This window comes from Eriocheir sinensis, unplaced genomic scaffold (assembly GCF_024679095.1).
Source record: "Eriocheir sinensis breed Jianghai 21 unplaced genomic scaffold, ASM2467909v1 Scaffold1379, whole genome shotgun sequence".
Lineage (NCBI taxonomy): Eukaryota > Metazoa > Arthropoda > Malacostraca > Decapoda > Varunidae > Eriocheir > Eriocheir sinensis.
In genome coordinates, this window is record NW_026110716.1 from 17,070 (window position 1) to 42,500 (window position 25,431).

General features: G+C 42.6%; 1 protein-coding gene and 1 long non-coding RNA gene across 5 annotated transcripts in view; one reads left to right on the forward strand and one right to left on the reverse strand.

Moving 5' to 3' along the window:
- Positions 1-493: 493 nt before the first annotated feature.
- Positions 494-23,138, forward strand: LOC126989918 (uncharacterized). Of its 2 annotated transcripts, XR_007743861.1 has the most exons (5): positions 494-1,035; positions 3,130-3,243; positions 3,753-3,849; positions 5,495-5,546; positions 22,943-23,138. It is a non-coding gene; the product is annotated as an uncharacterized LOC126989918 (long non-coding RNA). The 2 variants fall into 2 exon arrangements; XR_007743860.1 differs by lacking the exon at positions 494-1,035 and having other exon boundaries at positions 2,160-3,243.
- Positions 22,842-25,431, reverse strand: part of LOC126989916 (thyroid peroxidase-like) — a 32,868-nt gene continuing 30,278 nt past the window's right edge. For all 3 annotated transcript variants that reach the window (XM_050848522.1, XM_050848521.1, XM_050848520.1), the window contains 3 exons: positions 25,112-25,197; positions 24,081-24,231; positions 22,842-23,002 (listed from right to left, as the gene is read on the reverse strand). The gene's annotated coding sequence lies outside the window, so the exon portion shown is untranslated. The remainder of the gene's footprint in view (positions 23,003-24,080; positions 24,232-25,111; positions 25,198-25,431) is intronic.

Below are 25,431 nucleotides of genomic sequence, written 5' to 3' on the forward strand. Positions count from 1 at the left end.
CACACACACACACACACAGTATAATGGTACAGTATAATTCATGTCTAACACACACACACACACACACACACACAGTATAATGGTACGGATGCCTTGCCATGAAGCAAGGCTTTGCCGTTTATTGCAAGCGGTTGTAATATTCATATCATATCATTTATATATTGATACCATTGTATGATATTCAAATTCATATATACTCAATATAACACATTCATGTCAGATAACATGTTTTTCATTGTATCCTTGCCCTAGCAAATACTGCTACTAATAACATCACATTCATAACACCCTATCACATCTCACTAACATGATATATATATATATATATATATATATCTATATATATATATATATATATCTATAGATCTATATATATATATATATATATATATATATATATATATATATATATATATATATATATATATATATATATCTATTTATATATATATATATATATGCATTTTTCATTCATCTCATATAAGCATATTTTATTCATATCATATATTGATATGTATTGCATCTAGTATATTGATATCCATGTTTAATGTTTATATTCATATAATTATATCATGTTATTCTTTTTTCACACACATTATGCCCAGCATATGTAAAGAACCACATCATGTTCATACTGTATTCATCAGTGATTAGTCACACCATATACATAATCATATCACAGTCACATTCCTCTCATAACGCATCATATTCATGTATTCACATCACGAATATTCATATATAATAATACATGTGTAACACAGGCTATTTTATGAACTATATTATTGGCTGTTATAATGCCTGACAAACCCTCATCATTTAATACAGCCGTAATGGGTTTTGTGCCTGCTGACTGTACTGACTGTCTCACTGTGCTGAACATGTTATCATGCAGCAGCTGCTTAACTCCTTTGTTTGTGGCACGCAGCGCACGCCTCCTCGTCTCGTGGGAAGGAAAACACCATCACTCTGGGTCCAGTTTTGAAGATTCCCTCCCAGTAAGGCACACAGCACTTGTATGGCAGTATTGTTATCTGGGTAAGAGGCAGAAACAATGTTAACAAGTTTTTCACTGTTTTCAGAGTCAATAATGCACAAAACAGAGAGCGTGACCTCTCCTGACCGCAGCTGACCTGGCACTACCTGGCACTACTTGGCCTACGTCACGGCCTACCCCCCCGTGAAGAGGCCTCCCCCTCTAGATGGCCTTGGTTAATGGCAAAAAGATTTATTTCAAGTTTTTTTACAATAGTCTATCGATTTTAACTTATAATAATAATAATAATAATAATAATCAGTTTATTCAGGAAATTGCAGCCGTTAAGCTGAAAATGTACATATTAATATACAGTGCAACCATAAAGAAAAATACAATATGAAAGGGGTGTGGGGGTTTGTGATTTACATTAACGGAGGGAAAGTAGTGATGATGCTTGAGGGGTGAAGAGGTGGAGGAGTGCAGTGTGGTAGAGCGATGAGGCGGGAAGGTAATCCTCCTCTGGAAGGCGAGTAGGTGTTAATCCGAGGTCATCCCCAGGTCACAATGCTGGGTCAGGTAGCAGCAGGTGGCCAGAGAGCAGGTAGAGGCGGTATCGACGGTCACTCAGAAAGGGGCTTAGCGGTGGAGTGCTAATCCAACACAGGTGGCAAGACAGATGTGAAGACTCGCTGCTGTGCCTGGGAACAGACTGCACAGCCTCGGTGGTGAGCAGCCTGCTCATTGCCCCCACCTGAGTGACGAGTCCTCCACTGCACTGCACCTGACCAGACTTCAACAGCAGGATGGGCGGGCCTGGGGGAGACCTCGGGGAGTCGGCAGGGGCCTGATGGAAGGCCGCGGTGGCGACACACTCGGCGATCCTGATACCACACATGCACTCCACTCACTGTCTGTCAGACTGTCACCATGATTTCACTTAGTCACAAAAAAATTAACTTGCTATGTAGTGATTCTGGAAGTAGGTTTCTTGATGAAAGGGGAGAGGGGGCTGGAGGGGAAGGGAGGCCAACAGGCTGGACCCGGGCTAATCAATGCTGAGCGCCATGACCCACGTCTGACCTCTGTCAGGAATGTGAGTGACTAACTCGTGGTCTTTCCATGTAATCCCAAGCCATTCATAACACCATGCAGTCGTATTGTGACTGTGTGTATATTCCACAAATAGATAACGTACGGAATAACAGTGAGACAGATTGCCATGTGCAGGTCATCGCTAGATCTGTCAACAATGGAGGTTTCCCCGGCCCAAGCCACAGAGCTCAAGTTAGAGAATAGTGACTTTATTTTGTTGTGATTTAACCGTGTAGCAGCGATGGGCCAAATTTGTGGCTTTACCGTGTAGCAGCGATGGGCCAAATTTGTGTCTTTACCGTGTAGCAGCGAAGGGCCAAATTTGTGTCTTTACCGTGTAGCAGCGATGGGCCAAATTTGTGTCTTTACCGTGTAGCAGCGACAGGCCAAATTTGTGTCTTTACCGTGTAGCAGCGATGGGCCAAATTTGTGTCTTTACCGTGTAGCAGCGATGGGCCAAATTTGTGTCTTTACCGTGTAGCAGCGATGGGCCAAATTTGTGTCTTTACCGTGTAGCAGCGACAGGCCAAATTTGTGTCTTTACCGTGTAGCAGCGATGGGCCAAATTTGTGTCTTTACCGTGTAGCAGCGATGGGCCAAATTTGTGTCTTTACCGTGTAGCAGCGATGGGCCAAATTTGTGACTTTACCGTGTAGCAGCGATGGGCCAGATTTGTGACTTTACCGTGTAGCAGTGACGGGCCAAATTTGTGGCTTTACCGTGTAGCAGCGATGATCCAAATTTGTGACTTTACCGTGTAGCAGTGACGGGCCAAATTTGTGGCTTTACCGTGTAGCAGCGATGATCCAAATTTGTGACTTTACCGTGTAGCAGTGACGGGCCAAATTTGTGCCACGATATAAACCCCCCAAAAAAGATGACACATAATCTGATCACAAATGCTTTGATATATATTATGAAATGGTTTGTGTGAGGGGTGATTTTTTCTCATTTTCTCGCTTAAAGGGACCATTAAGAAACATGATCCCCGCTGCTACCAGGTTAATTATTTTTTTTTATGTGTGTGTGTATAGTGGGTGACCTGTTTGCTCCCCTTCCAGCACTGCCGACACTTCCTGAACGCCTACAACAGCACGCTTGGGGACAGTCGACAGGTGTTCGCCGTGCCCTGCTACACTATGCACATTGGGAACCTCAAGCTGTGCAAGCCTAAGGTATGCTACTGCTGCTGCTATTACTACGAATGTTAATGATTTTTATTTATTTATTTATTATTTATTTTTTATGGGGTCTTCATGGTGCACTGATTCACTCACTCGGCTCACAGCCGAGAGAGCCCGGGTTCAATTCCCGAGCAGAGTGGAAAAATTTGGGCGGCTTTTCCAATACCCTACGTAGCCCCTGTCCACCCAGCAGTGTACCAGGTATTAATCGGGGGTTGTGTCCCGTCTCCTGGGGTCTGTTCCCTTCTCCTATAATTCCTTCCCCTCCTGTCTCTCTCCGGCATATGACCACAGATGTTGCGTTCACTAAACAAAACTTCTCTCTCTCTCTCTCTCTCTCTCTCTCTCTCTCTCTCTCTCTCTCTCTCTCTCTCTCTCTCCTTATTGCCTTTGAGCTGCCTCCCTTTGCTATAAAAATAAAAAATAGAAAGTTTTCACAATTTTGATATATTTTTTTCATTACCTACTGATCATGCTTTTCTTCCCTGCATCTTACAAAGTGTGAGTTACCCGAGGGTTTGGATTGACTTCAACCTGGGCACCTCCTCCATCCTCATCCTGTGCCAGGTGGAGAGCACGCCCCAGCCCTCCCACCTGGTGAGTCAGTCAGGTAGTTGCTAGGTGACTAGGGGCCGTATAGCTAAACATTCCGTCGCCCAAGTTCACATATTTGACAAGGCATTCGTTGGAGTTTTGAGCAGGATTAGTTTTATGGCCCTGGTGGTAGTTTGATTCTTCTTCTGGACCGTGAACCTAAGGAAACACTCATTGGAACCTGATTGACCCACTCTTTGACCTTTAGAAATAGCTGATATGAGAAGCCAAAATGTCTTATGATACCGACCCAGGTCTCCCACTTATGATGACATACTCTCTCCCAGTTGTTCATCCTTCTCATGTCTTCCTCCACACACTGTCTCCAGTAGGGATGTACCGATGTATTGGTATCGGTGGTATCGGCACATTTTAACCCGTCCACTGCGATTGGAACGAATTTGGCTTTCACTGGTAGCCTGATAACATATACTCCCATGTCTTTCTCTGCCTCTGTGGTGGATAGTGGAGTGTTTCCCATGTGGTATTGGTGTGCTGGATATCCCTTCACTGGTAGCCTGATAACATATACTCCCATGTCTTTCTCTGCCTCTGTGGTGGATAGTGGAGTGTTTCCCATGTGGTATTGGTGTGCTGGATATCCCTTCACTGGTAGCCTGGTACCATATAGTCCCAGGTCTTTCTCTGCCTCTGTGGTGGATAGTGGAGTGTTTCCCATGTGGTATTGGTGTGCTGGATATCCCTTCACTGGTAGCCTGGTAACATATAGCCCCATGTCTTTCTCTGCCTCTGTGGTGGATAGTGGAGTGTTTCCCATGTGGTATTGGTGTGCTGGATATCCATTCACTGGTAGCCTGGTAACATACACTCCCAGGTCCTTCTCTGCCTCTGTGGTGGATAGTGGATTGTTTCCCATGTGTTATTGTTGTGCTGGATATCCCTTCACTGGTAGACTGGTAACATACACTCCCAGGTCTTTCTCAGCCTCTGTGGTGGATAGTGGAGTGTTTCCGATGTGGTATTGGTGTGCTGGATATCCCTTCACTGGTAGCCTGGTGACATACACTCCCAGGTCTTTCTCGGCCTATGTGGTGGATAGTGGAGTGTTTCCCATGTGGTATTGGTGTGCTGGATATCCCTTCACTGGTAGCCTGGTAACATACACTCCCAGGTCTTTCTCTGCCTCTGTGGTGGATAGTGGAGTGTTTCCCATGTGGTATTGGTGTGCTGGATATCCCTTCACTGGTAGCCTGGTGACATACACTCCCATGTCTTTCTCTGCCTCTGTGGTGGATAGTGGAGTGTTTCCCATGTGGTATTGGTGTGCTGGATATCCCCTCCCAAGCTGCAGGACTTTACAAATTTTCTTCATTGAATTGTAGCCACAGACCTATAGGTTGGTGAGGTCTTCTGGTAGGAAATCCACAGTCAAGTGGCTAATTTTCAAGGTGCAGGGTTAGGAAGGGACGACCCCAAGTGAGGCGAGTTTTGTGTGTAAAGTCCCGCCTAGGATTGTTAAGGGTTGCCAAGGGGGTTGTATGGTAACAGGGTTATCAAGGAGTGACTGAGGGGCCAGGCTTAGAGCTGTAACATTATTGTGTTGAATTTAGGCAACAGTCAAAAGAATGTATTGTTTTATAAGGTATCAATATTTATACAGCTTATTAATCCCTCACTTAATATGCAGGTACTGCCAGAAGAAGACAAGGAGGAGGAGGAGGTGGAAGAGGAATCATTTGGTGAGTGTTAATTTTGTTCTGTTGTTTCTTCCTCCTCTCTCAATCCTTTTCCTCTTCTCTGATTCATTTGCATTCTACAATTGTTCCTTCTCTCTCTATTCTGCTAAAGTCTTCTTCTTCCATTCCAAGGTCATGCTCCAACTCCTGCTGTCCCCTCAGAGTATTCATTTCCCTCAGGTCATCTCATGAGGGACATTAAGTGACGGCCACACTTTTCCACAAATGTTTACACTTCTGAGGTGATAGGAGGGGACATTTCAAGGGGTTCATTTTCAGCATTTATAGTCACTGTAGAGTTTTGAGATTTTTGGAGGATCATGAACAAGAATCTAACTCCTTACACACCAAAAATTAGCTTCATAAACCTTTGCAGTCATTCTTAATGTTTGCCTCAAATTTTGTGTGTTGTGTGGCCTGGCCTGACATCTGGCCCTGGGGCGAGACTCTCAAAGCTGTTAGGAGCCACACCCAGCCACAAGCATGCAATGCCTTCACTGTTAGGAGCTTGCAAGCCACACCCACCCACAAACACACAATGCCTTCACTGCTGCAATTCTCAGAGATACATGATCGTTACCTAAGTTGAGTGGGTCGGGTGCAGCCTTACCTTGCTGTACATGAAATGCATTATAATTACCTAGTGTTCCCAACATGAAAATAGGAAGGACATGTTTTCAACAAGTAAATCTATCTGTTACAGTGAACAGCAGAGAGAGAGAGAGAGAGAGAGAGAGAGAGAGGTGTAACAATTGGCTTTTGAAATAATACATAATTCCCTTCCCTTCTCTTCCCTTCCCTTCCTTTCCCTTCCTTTCCCTCCCCTTCCCTTCCCATCCTTTCCCTTCCCAATCCCTTCCCATCCCTTCCCTTCCCTTCCATCCCTTCCCATCCCTTCCCTTCCATTCCTATCCCTTCCTTTCCCTTCCATCCCTTCCCTCTCCATCCCTTCCCTTCCCATCCCTTCCCTTCCATTCCTATTCCTTCCTTTCCCTTCCCATTCCTTCCCATCCCATCCCTTCCCTTTCCATCCCTTCCCTTCTCTTCCCTTCCCTTCTCTTCCCTTCACATCCCTTCCTTTCCCTCCCCTTCCCATCCCTTCCCTTCCATTCCTATTCCTTCCTTTCCTTCCTTCTCTTCCCTTCACATCCTTCCTTTCCCTCCTTCCCATCCCATCCCTTTCCATCCCTTCCTTCTTCCCTTCCTTCTCTTCCCTTCACATCCCTTCCTTTCCCTCCCCTTCCCATCCCTTCCCTTCCTTTCCCTTTCCATCCCTTTCTTTCACATCCCTTCCCTTCCCTTCCCTTCGCTCCGATGTAGTATCCACTCGGGGAAAAAATTACATGAAAAGTTTTTTCAACTGATTTCAATAGCCAAGGGGTCAACATTTACAAAAAAAAAGATAGGGCATGTAGAGGTTGGGGGGAAATTATACAGGGATCAAAGTTCAATGACCTTTTCAAGAAATAAGAATAAAGTTGTCTTTATGGAAAAAGATATAGGACATGCATATCATTGGAGATTTTCTGAGAAATTAATAAAAACCAGGAGGAGACTCCAGGGACTACATCTTGACCTTTTAAATGGGCTCAAAGGTCAAAATTCACAAATTTATTACTAATATACATAAAGAATGCATGATTTTCACAATGAAAGCTTGTGTGCTTAAATTCACATGTGAGAAAAGTGATCTAGAGGGCTGGGTGTCACTACCCCCTCCAAGAAAAGGAAGAGCTGGGGAGTGGGGGCTCTCACTGGGCAGCTAAAGGTCATTGACCTTTTTGTACATTTTGTCCAATTTTGTTTCTGGAGAATATTGATAAAGAAAATTATTATGGTTGTTGTGGAAATGCTTAGTGGGGAGGGTGAGAACAGCCTAACTTTGGACCTCCAAAAATAAAAATAAATGGCCAATTCCTCTGTGAATGTGTACACAAAAGATTGCCTGAAAATTGGTGTAAATTGATCATAGTAACGTGTGGTTTGGTGGCTGTCATAAACATGCCAAACCAGCCTTCCAAGGGCTTGCAATTGTCTTCTGTCAGGTCAAATATCTGGCCGGCCCTTCCATCCCCACCATCATGAGCAGAGCTGTACACAAATACTTTACAAACACAGTAGAATTCATGCTGAAAATGCCAATACAAAATTGAAGCCATTTGAGAAAGACTTGAGGTTAAACTTACACCAAGTATTGCCAAATAAATGATTTCCTCTTCCATCAGAGCACAACACATGCAGGAACACAAGGCAGCAGCAGCAGCAGCATGGTTACACTGACTAGCCCTTCATGGCAGTTACAACAACTTCCTTTAAGGAGGTTTGGGGAGCAATGTCAACATCTTAGGTCCAAGTTTGTTGTCCTCCCCATCCTCTTCCCTCAGGCGTAAGAACAGAGGTGTTGAGATTATGCCACACAGCAATCTGTAGCTGGACTCTCAGGGCGTGCTGCAGGGTTGCTGCATTAGGGTGAAGCCTATCAGGATCAATCTTGCAGCTTGCTTCTGAAATTTGAGGAAAGGAGCTTTCTCTGAAGGAGTATCTCCACATGCCACACCTGCATTGCTTTGACACCTGCATGTTTTAGCTCATCGTGGGAGGAATCAGTGTTCGTGTATGTGTTGGTGACATGTCTTGGAAAATCTCATTTGTAGATTGTCTCCTTTGTGTGTCCATGGATACAGTGTCATTGCCTGACCATGCATACTTGAACAAAAGATCAGTTTGGTCACTAATTCCTACTGACGATATATCATACAGGCCATCCATGAGTGGGAACAGATTTGTGCAGTAGACGGGTCGGTGGTACACGAGAAGTATTAATAATCTTGGGCAACAACAACAGCTTCAGGAGTGCTCACACTTTTGACAAGTCCAGTAGCTGTCTTGACGACCAGTGTGTCATCTCGTGCAGTGTCAGCTGTGTCTTGATAAATGCTTCTTTGTTCTCCTCATTGGCAAGAAATTGTTCCCTATCACACAGTCAGTTCTGGTGGGACTCCCAAATTATGAGATATTGTTCTGCCTGCCATTGTACGCATGTGTTCATGATCTTTGGATCCCTTCCATCACACACTAGTACTGCACCATCAATGAACCTTCCCTGAACATAGCTATCAGCTGTGGCTTTGATGCTTCCTCCATTTCACTGGTGAAGTAACCATCCCCCATCCTGTTTTCCATGTCCAGGCCAAGAGCATCCTGCCAAATTCAATGCTTCCAATAAAGAAGAGTCATCTATTTGTATTAACAAGACTCTCCTAGCCCTTCCAATGTAAGCTTTGAAGTTTCCCTTCATCCTCCTCACATCTCTCATCTGTCATCACCTAGCAATCCAGCTTGTGCACAACCTCAAACAGATACAAATTGTTCGGCCAAGGATCGGCAACTTTATGCAGACTGTTACCCTTGAGACCTCATCTCAGAATGAACTATCATACATTGAAACACCTTATTTACAACATGTGTTCCTCATCTTTACTGATCAAGACTTGTGCGTTTGGGTTTTGCTTTATTAAACATAGAAAGCTCAATGACCTTTGATCTCTTCCAAACCACTTATTCACTTTTTTTTTAAGCAGCCATGGGAACTCAAACAGGGTCACTATTTTTTGCATGAAATATTATATTCTCCTGAGATAAGATAACTTCTTAACAAATGCTGGCGTGTTGAATATTTTGACCTCAATTTCAGAGGTAATATATTGTTTTTTTGTAAGTGGTTACATTTCAGATCTTTCCTTGACACCATTCTGTTCATTTTGACACTACCAAGATCAGCCATTTATGACGTTTCATTTGCGAGATAGAGATTTGGACCTTTTAACGAAAGGTCGTTGACCTTTGACCCCTGTAGAGAAAATTCCCCAACCTCTACATGCCCTATCTTTTTTTTAGTAAATGTTGATCCCCTTGGCTATTGAAATCAGTTGAAAAATGATTTCATCTAATTTTTTTCCCAGATTTAGTAGATATTTTTCTAATTTTGTGTTACTAGTGATTTATTTTGAAATCCAGGATCACTGTGTCGCTGCCCGCCGTGCATAGCAGGAGTCATTAAAATCCTGCCCGGTGGTTTCCAGGAAGGGTTCTCACATAGCCTCTTCTATGGAAGAGTAGCAACCACGGCCCTGTTATAACTGATGTGTGGTTGCTCCTCGGCTGGCTGGAGGAGAAGGCGACACTCTAGAGCCGGGAGTGGGTCGGTTCAATTGACGAGTTGCTGCCACCGGCCTCAGTAGCTCGCATATGTCCATTACCGAGCGATGGCTGTCTGGCCATAGTATGCGCAGGGATTCCACCTCCCACTGAGTCTCCTGATTGGCCTGTAGCTGAAGTTGCAGTCTTTGCGGACAAAGCCGACTCGGCTTTCTTCATTACAGCCGTGTAACTCTTTGCAGTCTCGTCATTTTCCATCCACTTCTCTTTGATTATGTGCAGCCTCGCTTCTCTGTCTTGAATGCCATCCAGCCTAACTGTTGTAGCCGTGTCATGAAGTCGCTCGGCCCCTCTCCAAATTGTTGTTCCTCGAAGTGCAGGATCCTGATTTCGATAGCGTCAGCGGTCGATGACAGGCAGTCCAGTGTGTTGGCCCCATTCTGCGTTCAGCTGCACTCGTTGCTCTACGTATGCAGCCGTCTGTCCCCGCAGCTGACGTAGTGACAGCCCGGTAGTCTGGCTTATCCACACTTTCACCCTCGCAAGACGTTGGCATCCCTGGTGTAGTGAAACGCCCGGAATGCTGCCGGGGATGTCGTCGCCGAAGGTTAGCGTCAGGGGCACCTCTTGCGGGCGGAGTGTGGGCGCAGAGTCCGTCATTACGTAGCTTCCTGCTGCCACCAGTCAGGGTCCAGCAAAACAGCGTCTCAAAGAAGTGCTTTACTCCCAGGTATGGAGGCCGACTGCCAACTCGATCAAGCATCTCTAATCTCAATGGAATGGAATGGAGTTACAAACCCAACAACCAACACATGACATAATATACAATAATTAACCCTCACTGATCATTCAATAGGCTGTGATGCAACTGTCTGGAAGATTCTGTTTCCTCCATTAAAGCAGTTAGGGTGTGGAATGGCTAGTGCCATATTATAAGGATAAATAGCATTATTGTATGTTCATGGCTTTTTGTTATATATATATATATATATATATATATATATATATATATATATATATATATATATATATATATATATATATATATATATATATATATATATATAGGCCTAGCAGCCTAGTCCCAAAATGTCTGAAAAACTAACTTTTTTTTTTTTTTTTTTTTTTTTACAGCAAAGGAGACAGTTCAACGGCATAAAAAAGTAAACATTAATAAAAAAGCACGCTACTCGCTGCTCTAAAAAGAATCCAAAGAGGTGGCCGAAAGATAGGTCAGTTTCGGGAGGAGGTGTCCTGATACCCTCCTATTTAAAGAGTTCAAGTCGTAGGCAGGAGGAAATACAGATGATGGAAGATTGTTCCAGAGTTTACCAACGTGAGAGATGAAAGAGTGAAGATGCTGGTTAACTCTTGCATAAGGAGTTTGGACAGTATAGGGATGAGCATGAGTAAAAAGTCGAGTGCAGCGGGGCCGCGGAGGGGGAGGCATGCAGTTAGCAAGTTCAGAAGAGCAGTCAGCGTGGAAATATCGATAGAAGATAGAAAGAGAGGCAACATTGTGGCGGAATTTAAGAGGTAGAAGACTATCAGTATGAGGAGGAGAGCTGATGAGACGAAGAGCCTTAGCCTCCACTCTGTCCAGAAGAGCTGTGTGAGTGGAGCCCCCCCACACATGAACCTGATTTCATTACAAACTGTTGTAAAGAATGTTGGCTGCCTCCACATCCAGGCCGACACACAAGGGCAGGACCATGTATCGTGATATGGATTGTGTTCAGTGCTTGATTGGCTCCCTCGCAGACACTCATGTGGGACCACACCTTGCATGCTGGAGTGTTTCTTTGTTATATGCCGTAGATTACCCAGACGCATACGCAACTTGAAACATGGTGTCATCCCTAGGCTCAATAATTTCTTTTGTAGCCACATTAGGATTCCTATTACTAATTGTTTGAGAAGCTTTTGTGTCTTAACCGCCCCGTTGTTTTTCTCCTTTCTTACCCTCTTCAATTGAATGAGAGCATGCTTACCCCCCAGCAGATCATAGAAATTACCCTTAGTACTAACTTGTAAAATGGCAGATAGACATTTAACCCGGTGGTGGTAGCTGCGGGGATCATGTTTCGTAATGGTCCCTCTAAGTGAGAAAAATGAGAAAAAATCGCCCCTCACACAAATCATTTCATAATACGTATATATCAAAGCATTTGTGATCAGATTATGTATCATCTATTTTGGGGGGTTATATCATGGCACAAATTTGTCCCGTCGCTGCTACACGGTAAAGCCACAAATTTGGCCCGTCACTGCTACACGGTAAAGCCACAAATTTGTCCCGTCGCTGCTACACGGTAAAGCCACAAATTTGTCCCGTCGCTGCTACACGGTAAAGCCACAAATTTGGCCCGTCGCTGCTACACGGTAAAGCCACAAATTTGGCCCGTCACTGCTACACGGTAAAGCCACAAATTTGGCCCGTCACTGCTACACGGTAAAGCCACAAATTTGGCCCGTCACTGCTACACGGTAAAGCCACAAATTTGGCCCGTCACTGCTACACGGTAAAGCCACAAATTTGGCCCGTCACTGCTACACGGTAAAGCCACAAATTTGGCCCGTCGCTGCTTCCGGGCTAAGCTCCTATAAGGAAGAAAACTCTTCTTTTAGAACCAACTTATGGCAACGTGAGCAGCATACTTAATTAAACTTCCAAGACAGAGCTTCTCCTTTCATAGAACAATTAACTTTCTTTCATGACCATATTATATTAGTAATTGTACTAGTAATGGTAACATTTGTAGGCTACATAACAGCAACTGTATTTTGTAATATTAACTGCTACATTATACTAGAAAATCCAGCTATTGAAGTAGTAATTTGAACATCTCTCCCCGCTTTCATTCTGATTTGTATTGGTCTTCCTTCCCTCCGATATCTTCTCCATGAAGTCAATAACCCTTCAATAACTCTTAAGACAGTTGGACATCAATGAAGATATGAATACTCAGAGTTTTTACAGGTAGAGTTTGATTGATACATAGTTCCGTTTAACGAATTAGAAGCCTCAGGATTTTGTCTGTTAGATGTAGATAACCGGACTGTACTCCCAATAAATACCCAAATTCGGGCGGGGGCTTCGTGGTGCAGTGGCTAGCACACTCGGCTCACAACCGAGAGAGCCTGGGTTTGATTCCCGGGCGGAGTGGAAAAATTTGGCCTGCTTTTCCGATACCCTACGCCCCTGTCCACCCAGCAGTGTACCAGGTATTAATCGGGGGTTGTGTCCCGTCTCCTGGGATCTGTTCCCTTCTCCTATAATTCCTTCCCCTCCTGTCTCTCTCCGGCATATGACCACAGATGTTGCGCTGCCCACTAAACAAAACTTTCCAAAACTTTCCCAAATTTTGGTCCTAATTACTGCAGCCAAAGTCACTCATTCCTGAACCGTCCCATCTCTAGGTATTGAAGCAGATGCAATTCCAGGCCGACTTAATCAATCAAGATTTTAACCGGCCTGGACTATTCTGAGCAGTGTTCAGAAATTTGTGGAGCGAATCACAGATCTATTGTTATTGAAAGAACTTGTATTAACTCATTCTTAAACTAAATTTCTTTATCAATTGAAACCTCCCCCCTAAACCTTAGCTTAATTATTGAGGTGATCCTATTCATTCTTTATGAATTCCTTAATTATGCCACAACTTTCTTTTTCTCCTAAGATTCCTCCTAGTCTTTATATTTAATATGAAACCTTTTTCTAAAATTTTGCCCCACAACAGAAAAACTTCAATTTCTCAATCTTGAAAATTATAATTAATATTCTCCATCTTTGAACCTTCTCCAAGAATCTTCAACTTGTCAGTAAAGTGAATTTCCACTATCTTGACGGTGTTGCTGCCTCACTGAGCTTCTCGCTGATCCTTGTCTGGGAGAAAAATGATTTGAACTCTTCATAAAGAATTGAAAGCTCCTTTACAGCCTTCCCATAATGGCTCCTCTGTGTTATTTGTTGCCTTGTTCAGACTAATTGTCTTTAATAATTTTAAGGACTTTTCTCCTGTATGTGTTTAGTAGATCTGGGCACATAATGACACACCACTATCTCCTCCACTGTGAGTCATAACGTTGGGATGGCTCAAACACACCAAACATGTGTTTAGTAGATCTGGGCACATAATGACACACCACTATCTCCTCCACTGTGAGTCATAACGTTGGGATGGCTCAAACACACCAAACATGTATTTGGCCATTTAGTTCCCCAAGCTTTGCCTTGATGCCTTTTATTGTGAAACCATTACAAACACAGTAATTCGTACTTTAGCAGTAACTCGTCCGGTGGTCACCTACTTCTAACTTTGTTAGGAAGTACTGGAACATCTCTCTCTATTTAATCCTTTTATGTGCTCAAATACTCCTTATAATTTTAGACTCTGCCGTTGCTATTATTCAGTCCTATGTATTTGCAGTTTTAAGAACTCTTTATACTAGAGAAATTAACTGGTGCCATCATTCCATGGTTTTCAGCCCCATCACCTAGTAGCCATGACTGCTTACTGGCAGAGGTGGGCGCGGTACTGAAAAATCAGCAGTGCGGCTGTGGTAGTGCGGTACTTTTTCCGGAGTGGTGCGGTCCCATTTTTTTCTTTCCCAGTGTGGTACGCAGTGTGCGGTACTGCGGTAGTGGTAGTCAAAATAAAAAAATACTTGAGTGGCTACCCTGGCTATCCAAACAAAGGAAACATGCTTAAAATAAAGAATGAAACATCTGCCGGCACCACGGATGGGTCCAGGGTTGAAATGTCCGGCACCGCGCGAGTTAAGGAAGACTGGCAGCGAGGTAGTTTAGTCTGTCTATTTAGTATTTAATTTTGAACAATAATTGAAAAGTCAGAATGATTGAATCACTGATTCTGATGACTGATTGAGTCCGATTCACTGCAAAAAAAAAGTTTTCTGTGAGCAGCAGCAGCAGCAGCATGCCGCCGCGTGGTAAATGCCGTCTTTGATAGTTTTCAAAGTACTGCAGGATTTTTTAGTATGGTCTGCGGTAGTGCATTATTTTTATAAATTTTGCGGTAGTGCTGTTGTGCAGTACTTTTTTTGTGGTACTGCCGCACTAAGTACCGCACTTGCCCACCTCTGCTTACCGGCTCTGTTATGCCACCGGCTTAGTGACATGATTTCACCAGCATAATATAAATCTCCTTATCATGAGATTTGTTGTTGCCACTTTACTAATGGCCAGATATTGAAGGCACTCATCAAGGATCTTGTACCAAAGGTCTCTGTTGAGGTATAATTTGTTGTTGCCACTTTACTAATGGCCAGATATTGAAGGCACTCATCAAGGATCTTGTACCAAAGGTCTCTGTTGAGGTATAATTTGTTGTTGCCACTTTACTAATGGCCAGATACTGAAGGCACTTATCAAGGATCTTGTACCAAAGGTCTCCGTTGAGGTATAATCTTATTTATTGTGTCAGAAGTTTTCTTATCTTACTTTTGAGCCTTTTTCCATAGAAGACTGATGTCCCCCACAGAAGAAATTGGTATACATTGACCCCCTCTTGGCATCCAACCTTTTAATCCTTTTCAAACTCCCCTCTTAAGTACTACAAGCCTTCTTCAGTAACATGAGCCCACCACGAGAAGCTCCCAAGCCATCCCAAGACTCGGCCCAGCTATTATTCTAGGGATTTATTTCACAATAGTACTTGAAGAATATATTGAAGCTTCCTTACTATTCAGTATTTGGCTCCACATTCTTGGTTGTGACTGGCCTGCATGTCATTATTGGAACCTCTTCCTTACTAGTAGTCTGCTTTATGTGGCTTTATAAATGCTCTGCACACCATTTGAAGCTGATGCTTCATTTTGTTCATGTTCTTTGATTATTTTTATACATTTTCATTTATTGATGAGGAGGATAATTTTTTTTAATATAACAGGTATATCTGACTTCCAATCAGAAAGTTTAATTTTTTGAAAAAAAGATTTTTACAATGTTGATAATTTCAATTATACTTTATCATCCCTACATAGTTATAACTTTAGCAACTTTACTTCCTAAAAAACAATTGTAGATGGAGAAAAACCTCCCTGTATGAATGTGTATTTGAGCCCAAAGGGTTTACCCTTCTCTTTGTGATTCTTTATAATTGCCGGAATTTTCTTAATTTTTGATGTATAGATTACTTTACCTATCGCTTCAAACTTTAAATCTGACTAACATTTTTTCTTGATTCTTTAGCGGTCCAATCTTTCTGTTTATTCTCTTACTTGCTCTTATTATGAGTGACCGCAGAGCCTTAGAATGATCTTAATAAAGAGCAATGCCATGACGTGTGAGTTGCATTCATAAAGAGTTTTTTGAGCTGGTTTTACCAATTAGAAAGCCAATAATTGCGTTTTATAGTTTGGACCTAAATTTTAGACTCTAGTCAAACCCAAAAGAGGTGAATCACTGTTAAATTAAGTTATTGCCAAGAGGAATATGATGCCAGAAGCTTCTAACTTTTTCCTAAGTGGTTAATTAAACTCCGTGTATATTCCTTGCTAATTATTTCTCGTCTACACCTAGCGTTAAATTGACTTCTTTTACACACGGCAGTTTAACGCATAAACCACCAAAATAAGTTTTTGAAGTTTAAACTTCGCCCAAACATTGTAAACCAATAATGGAGAGATTTATAAAAACTTCAGGAAAAAATGAGACCCTTTATCTCAAATTCCCAAGATTAATATCTTTTTAAACTATTTTCTGATCAATTTTACTTCATTTAAACCCTTCTATTTCTTTAAATTTATACAAAACAAAAACAAAATATTTTGAATCTATCAAAAAATAAATAATTGATAGATAAGTTTTTGAAGGCAAGTTTATGACATCGTAAGCGAGACAATGTCCCCCGTACTCACACAAACCCAAAAGTACTATCACCCTCTTAAAATAAAATATTACCCTAAATGGTCTTCTGTGTACCTACGAAAAAAATCACACTTAACACCCTTATCAATAGAATTCTTGCATATTCAGCTGTAAAAATGAAAGCAAACCCAGCAGCCCCATAATTAAACCAGGAAACTAACCCAGACTCCCCCTCAGCAAAGTCAAATGGGGTCCAGTTAGTTTCCGCCAAACAAAGCCTCTATGAAAGCCTTATTAAATGCGTGTTTCTCTTCAAGGTGCAGAGGAAGGGTTAAACTACCACCAGGGTTCATTGTGTTCCCCTCTGTGTGGCCAAAGGTACAGTCTTAGGCCATGTAGTAATGGTGGACACAGCACTGTTACTGTGTGTAGACAACTCCCTTAGTTAGTTTACCCTGGATGTTGGTGAAGGCACAGCCGCAGGCCATGTAGCTGTGTGGCGTTAAGCCTCATCCCCCTGATTTGGTTTGTCCTGGCTTTGTTTACTTTGTTATTTATAGTTTTATTAAAGAGTGATGTATGTATGTATGTATGCAGTGGTGGGACTCAATTGTTTAAGAACAGGTTCTCTCACTCCTGGACTGGCTAACAATGGGTTCTATCACAGTCGCTAGAAGCAAACCATGATGCTGGTTGGCCCGACATAGTGCAAAGATTGATCTTTGGGTTGCTACAGTCTAGCAAGTGAAATTATTGATTTTAGTTATTGTTCCAACTTTAAAAAAGTCCAAATTCCTTCTGGTTAAAGCTTAATTATTGCTGAGCTGAAATTATATTCTTAGTTAATATTAAAATGTTGGTTTTGTTGCAAATGTTATTATCCATTAGTCTATACCCAGTTGTGTTAATGTTGTGCTAACATTTTATAGCCACTGTTTGCAATTATAAAATATTTATTTTCTGTGCTTCAAAACTCTTTTAATTAGTTTATTAGTAATGCTTATTTTTTAAATATTTTGTGCATCTTATTAAGCAACCTTTACTTGGTAATATATCAGTTTATAGTAGAAATGTGTTTGAATTCTGCATTTACCTAACATGTTGCCTTCTGAAAAGGAAAATATTAAGGAAAATGCTTCAGCTTAAGTCTTTTAGTCATGATCTTTCAGCCTTGCCTCTTCCACTTTGTTCTATTTTCCATCAGCACGACAATGTTGTCAATATACGATTGATCAGAATGCATCAATAGTCTATTGGGCTTATTTTGTCTCAGCCGTATGCCTATATATTTATAGATTCAAACGGTTATCAAAGTGATCTTGACATATTTAAGATCACCATTCCTTACGCCGTGATGCGTGACTACAGAAAATAATGGTTTCAGCCTCAAAAAAATAAAATAAAATAAAATAAAATCCAACCAGCTACAGTGGTCTGAAGATCATTATGAGCCCTGGGGAGGTCCTGTGAGGTTATCACAGGCGTGACAGCTGGCCTGTCTTCTTCAGGAAGACACAGGTGTGACAGCTGGTTGCCGTGAAGTAAACAAAACCAGCTGGCAGCGGTTGCTGTCGGTGTAGCCTTTGTAACGGCGCTCTCGTTGGAATCGGTGATGCCACATTGGTCTTGAACCCGTGTTCGGCTCCACCCGACATCCAGTCTGGTTTTAGTCGTGTTTTTGACTCTCAAAAGCCAGCAACAGATCTGTGATGGGTTTACCAAAATAAGTTATAAGTAAAAGGTGTTCATGGGGGGAAAATTGAGAACCCCTGATTTAAGCTGACAGTAACAACCGCTTCTCAGGATTAAAGAAATTCCAAGAACAGGTTCTTGCGAACCGGCTGAATCCCATCACTGTATGTATGTATATAACTAGGATGTCAACAATTCCTCCTATTCATGTTCTGAAATGCCGAAATTTACTCTTTTCTCCACTCCAACGTGACCTCTGCGTGTAACGAAACACACGAGAAATTAATCCAGACAAGGAAAGGTTTGCCGGTGCCGGGGACCAAACCCACGACCAGCCAGACTTGAGCGCCACCCCTTCACCAGTGGGCCAAAGAGGTGCCCCCCCCCTGGCAGAGGGAGTTATGGGAGGCTGCTGGCCCATCAGGCTTAGTCGCCGCGGCAATACAATTGTTTTGACCTCTTCCGCTGTGCATCACTCTTTGGGTGGTGCTTCTTCACACTTAGTTACTCAGTCATAGTTAAATTTGGGTTCCGCCATGCGCAGATCATGATGGGACAAACCACATGAGGGGGCGAGACTCAACGCCACACCGGGTAGACATGGCAGGCAGGGTGAAGCTCCCGTGGGTACACACATAACAACTCTCCATGCATTCTTAGATACACAGACCAACACTTTTGAGACACTCCTCCCAGTGTGTCAGCCTTGTGTACTCCTGCTCTTGTGAAGGTGCCAGGGACTCTGTATTAGGACATATGCACTGCTGAGGCTTGTCGCTTCAAAGCATTGTGCTGTGCTGGGAAGATATCACTTACGTATCCATAATATAATAATTGGTTGTGCTGATAATTCCTCATCATATAGGTGTTTTTTTTCCCATACGTAATATGCTGTCATTCTGGTGGTAAGTACGGTGGCAGGCACACCCCCTCATACTCTTGCCTGGCCAAGTAACAGCCAATCATTGCACTGGAGGAGTAAGCTTGCTTCTGCCTTGCCAGTGCTCGGGAGTGCAGGAAAACAGTATCTGTGCACCTCACATCACCATGAAGTATTAACTGCCAGATAAAGCTTCCCCTGAAGAACTCCTTCTGTGGTGCCCCGCAGGGTGCTGCATCTACAAACACAGACGCAGTAACATCACCTGACCCAGTACAAACATCACAAATAAATAAGGAAGACGAAAGCGACATAGAACGTTAGAATACATCCAACTTTAAGAACAATTTGAAGAACACAGCACAGCGAGGTGACAGTGGGAAGAACAAATCATTATCAAAACACACAGGGAGCCAAAAGGGGCGTCTCAGGCCACCATACAGCTGGCGCTCTGCCGGCTTCCCGAAACCGCCCACTTCACCCAACGACAGCACCACGCCAAAGGCTATAAGGACGAGAATCATGTAAACGGAAGCCATGTAGAATAACACTACTCATGAATATTCACTCTTATGTACTATAACCATAGAGGATGTGACAATATCATAGGGTCAGGAGTGCACCCTCAGTTCAGGAGCCTTTTGTACCCTGTCAATAGTTATGACGTAGTAATGACGTATAGTGACGTAGGCAATCGCCCATATAAGGGGGTTCCCTCGGAGTACTCAGGGCAGAACTAGAAATAATTCTGACCGACGCTCATGTGTCCCTCTAAATTTTAGACACAATATGTGTCGTGTGTTCATCTACGCTGTCGTGAGTAGAAAGTGAAGTGTTGTACCGTAAAGGAAAGCGCACTAGTGTCCATTGTGTATAGTGGTATTGTTTAGATTATAAGAGTATATATATTCAGTGTATGTGTAATAAGAAATAGTTAGAATTGCAACTAGTATTGAAGTAGGACGATACTTGTCCCTTAACAGGCAGTGTGCGAGGCCTGACGACCCGCTGGGTCTGACTGAAGTGTATTTTGTATTTTATATTATTCTTGTTATTCATAGTGTTAAGATAGGTTAAATTAAATATAAAAAAGCGACAACGTTTCATCACCCCAACTACGAGCTCCTTCAAATACTCTTGAAGTACCAGAACATTAAGTCAGTTGTCGCAGGTACAAATCAGTCTTAAATCTCCTTGAGAGCCCGGTAGTGGGCCACAACACTTCAAAAGCCTTGCCAGATGTGTGTGTTTGGCCGCATATGCCTAAAACGTCAAGGATTATGATGAGACCAAGAAGACAGCCATATATATGTGCACACTGTTAACTTGACTGTAGATAGAAAGAAATACAAACTTGTTTTTAGCGTACAAAGAAAATACCTTCATTCGCCACGTGACATCTACAAGAAAAAATAGTCATTTGTCTTGTGTTACAGAATGCATGTTATAGGTCAAGGCTAGCAGTGATACTTAGCATACACAGGTAGGTCTTGCAGTATTCCAGATAGTGTTAGAAAACTGAGAACACTGCACAGTCACAACGCTGTCGGTCAAGGTGGAAGCAGAGTGAGGGGTTATGTGCGGTGATTGGCTGCCACAGAGCTGGTCAAGAGAAAGAGAGAGGAGGCTTGACCACCTGTAATATCCTACTGAAACAGACTGTACCTTACCACAGAGTCACTGACATAAGGTCGTCAATGCACTACAGAGATTATTGACAATTACCATGGGGGGACTGTGCTGTGGATGCAGTTATTCTGTAAGCCATTCCACTCAGGACATTGATCGCTATTCTGAGACGCTGCCGACTCTCACACCAGTTATTTCTAAATGTCAAAAAAAGGAAAATGTGTTCTCAGGCGGATTGTTTTTCGAGTTATGGGTACAGGAGCCTTGTCAGACTCCCACCAGGGGCAAAACACTAGCCATGGAAAGGCCCACAACTACCAAAGCCATGTTAAGTATGTGTGCTTGGGTGCAGAAATCTTTGATAACATGGACCATTCTCAGGCAGTTTAAATGCTGGGGTTGACCTCATCCCTATTCATTGCCAGTAAAAGTATACAGAATTATAATATCTGGCAAAATTAATACGTAAAGGACATACTGCACCAGCGTGGATAGCTATACGATATATGACGATGATAGGTATTTATTTAATAATGAGTGTATGCACCCCTGCCGTGATTACACTGTTAAAAATCTGCTGCGAGGTTTTGAGGCCTGTCACTAGTGGAGCCTGTGGCCACATGTCTGCAGACCCATTCATACGTTAGAGATGGAAACACCAGTCGGCTGTGCTATTTGACGATGACTGAGGCCTTCACCGTCAAGGATAATGATGACTTTGTGCTGGTCTTGTGGGGTCTACATTGCCACTAACTTGAGCAGAGAGAGAGAGAGAGAGAGAGAGAGAGAGAGAGAGAGAGAGAGAGAAACCTTTCCTAAGAGTGGGGAAAAATTACCACTTACCTCCTCCTCCTCTTCTTCTCCTCTTCCTCTTATTTGCCTTTTTCTTCAAGCCTGTAATAATTGCAACACCCAATTAGTACTGTATGCTGGGACATGAGAAAATTATTTTAGTTGTAAAACCAGAAAAGAAAGTCCTTGACTCGGGTTTAGCAGGCGTGCCCTAACACCTGTACCCATTTGAGTGACCTGCCAGGCTTTATACAGGGAGGGCAGACCACTCAGGGACAGAATAAGGCAACACTGGGGCCAACTTACCTAACAGTACATTTTGGCTGGGTGTGCCATCCAGGCTATAGGTGTACCCAGGGAAGGTTATGTATGCTACAGGCTGTGAATGAGGGGCAGGTTGTGCATCTCTTCCTGGGTCACTGGCTCCACCACCTACACACTAATTGAGCTGGTTTATGCCTTGCAGCCTTCACTTTCAGTCTTCTCAGCACAGCAACACTAAACCCAGCCAAGCACTGGAATACCCACCTTCAAGGCTATTACTGATGCTTGTACAGATGGTGCAAGAGAATCAAACCCCAAGCAGGCCACGACCACCTGCAGGGGGACTTACATTGGGATGTTTGTTTTTGCCTGCTACTGTCTATAGCTATGTTTAAGACCACGCTGTGAATATATATCATGTTCCTGGTCATGGCTCACTCACTCACTCACTCTGTAAGGAATTGGCTTCATATACACTCCCAGGAAGGTCATACTGGTGCCTGCTACTGTCTATAGCTATGTTTATGACCACCCTGTGAATATATATCATGTTCCTGGTCATGGCTCACTCACTCACTCACTGTGTAATGAATTGGGTTCATATACACCCCAGGAACGTCATACTGGTGCCTGCTACTGTCTATAGCTATGTTTAAGACCACGCTGTGAATATATATGATGTTCCACTCACTCACTGTGTAAGGAATTGTATATATATTGAAATACTATATATATATATATATATATATATATATATATATATATATATATATATATATATATATATATATATATATATATATATATATATATATATATATATATATATATATATATATATATACTTATTGCATATATATATATATATATATATATATATATATATATATATATATATATATATATATATATATATATATATATATATATATATATATATATATATATATATATATATATGGCATATTTATGGCTAACTTATTGCGTGATATACTTATTGCATAGTATTGCAAAAAGTGAGCCATATAGTTTTTCTAAAATAAATACAAAATTATTTTTTTTGTCAATTATTTATTAAATAAATAAGGCACATTTTCTTCACTAAGAGGCTGATTCTGCAGGAACTTGACATCTTGGTGTTCTTTCTTCCAGAGTGTGCAGTGTGCCGCAGGCAGACCAAGACGCCAGAGATGTCCGTTCAGCCATTCAATTCTGCCGAGGGAAAGAAGTCGTGTTAGTCAACTCTGATGACTTGTACTTTTCTCTGTGGACTCTGCTGTAAGCCAGTCACGGAAGATGTGAACTGTATCTGTACTATGAAGTCTTATAAATAAACTTAAGGGCCACACCTATGACTTTATCTTGCCCCAAACCCATTTAGCTAATCTCCGGACACTTTTTTAGATATAATTGACTTAGGTACATTTTTCAGGCTACTTTTAAAGCAAGTTACAGCATTTTTTTTGTTTTCAAGATGTTATTGAGCCGTAAGGTGATATATCTAGTTGCTTTGATCTGGTGATAGTTTTGCACTCCCTCTGCACAATGAACGGTTAAACCACCCATGAAAACCCGGTTAGCCTTCTGTGGCCTTGGGAAACAGTCATAACAGCTTTTCAAACAAGCAAACTGTGGCGTCATTAAGTTCAAGAATAGAGGCTTTATTCAGAAGGTAATTCCTGGTACAGTAAGCAGTATAATCTGACTTACAGTTGACTACACAGACTCTGGAGATAGAGAGCAAAGATCCGCACTCGTAGCTCACCCAAACAGGTCCCAATGTTAGGTACCACATACCCGTAACTGCATATACGTAACCTATACAGAACACTACACACTTCCCTTCAGTACCAGGAGGCTGCTGGGTCCCCACACGGTACAATAATTTCATGTTTAAAGAGAAAGAAAGATGCTTGGCGTGAGAACAGGGTAACTTTTGATATGAATAGTGGCACTGTACGGAAACATCTGAACATGGACCGGGGCTTTCAGAAGGTGCACCCGAGGAGAAAGACTTCACTAGCAGATGCTTGGCGTGAGAACAGGCTAACTATAGCAAGGACAAACACATCTCTCACCCTTCACTCTTGTCACCCTTCCTCACCCCCCACACATCACTCACCCCTTCACTCTTGTCACCCTTCCTCACCCCCCACACATCACTCACCCCTTCACTCTTGTCACCCTTCCTCACCCCCCTATAGCAAGGACAAACACATACCTCTCACCCCTTCACTCTTGTCACCCTTCCTCACCCCCCTCTAGCAAGGAAAACACACACATCACTCACCCCTTCCTTGGTACAGGTGCACATGACACAGGGTGATATGCGCTCGGCTGCCCCGATGTCAATATCAGTCTTGCCGACCCCACATGACACGCGCTCCTTCCACAGCTCCGGGTTGATCCCCGGCAGGTCACGGTGGGACACACGAGGGTTCCTGAAACATCAATGGGATCATCACAGTGTCTGGTTGGTGGGATGAGAAGTTTCCGCCTCCCATGTTGACAAGTTCCAGAGGTCAAAAATGAGGTTAACTGGGTTCTCATGTCTGTGTTTTGGGGTTCCTGGTACAGAGAAAGGGTCAAACTACCACTGGGGTCATAAAACTCCCCCTGGAAATGCCCTGAACTCGTATGAAAGCCTAGTCAAATATGCGTGTTCTTAGGTTCTTGGTACAGAGAAAGGGTCAAACTACCACTGGGGTCATAAAACTACCCCTGGAAGTGCCCAAATCTCCTATGAAAGCCTTGTCAAATATATGTTTTCTTAGGTTCACAGTACAGATGGAGGTTCATACTACCACCAGGGTCATGAAACTACCCTTGGAAATGCCCTGAACTCCTAGGAAAGTCTTGTCAAATATATTTCTTAGGTTCACAGTACAGATGAAGGTTTAAACTACCACCAGGGTCATAAAACTATCCCCGGAAATGCCCCAAACTCCTATGAAAGTCTTGTCAAATATATTTCTTAGGTTCACAGTACAGATGAAGGTTCAAACTACCACCAGGGTCATAAAACTACCCCCGGAAATGCCCCAAACTCCTATGAAAGTCTTGTCAGATATGTTTCTCAGATTCATGGTACAGAGGAAGGTTCAAACTACCACTGGGGTCATAAAAATACCCCTGAAAATGCCTACAACTCATACGAAAGCCTAGTCAAATATATATAAGTTTTACCTGACTTCTGGACATTGAACGGAAAAAACACCCAAGAAAACCCGGATAATCTTCTCTGTGGCCTTGGGAAACAGTTGTAATGTGAGCCTGTGACCTTTAACAATACTGACCTAACCCCCAAACAGTCTCACTTACAGGAAGGGGTCAGGAAGGTCAAAGACGGACCGCTGCTCACTCTCCACATTATCACAGTTATCGCAGAGCATCTTGGCAAGCGTGACCTGCAAGAATTACACACGTTAGAATTATTACTTACGACACAAGCAAAGAACTTATTGACAGACTGGTAGAAAACACTCATTCAGACTTACATAGAGATTTAGTATACTTATTAATACACACACTCACACTATATAAGGAAGGAAAGGACTTAGAACTTATTGATAGACTTTGCAAGGAAAAAACTCACACTAACATAGAGATTTAGTAGACATATTAACACACACACTCACACT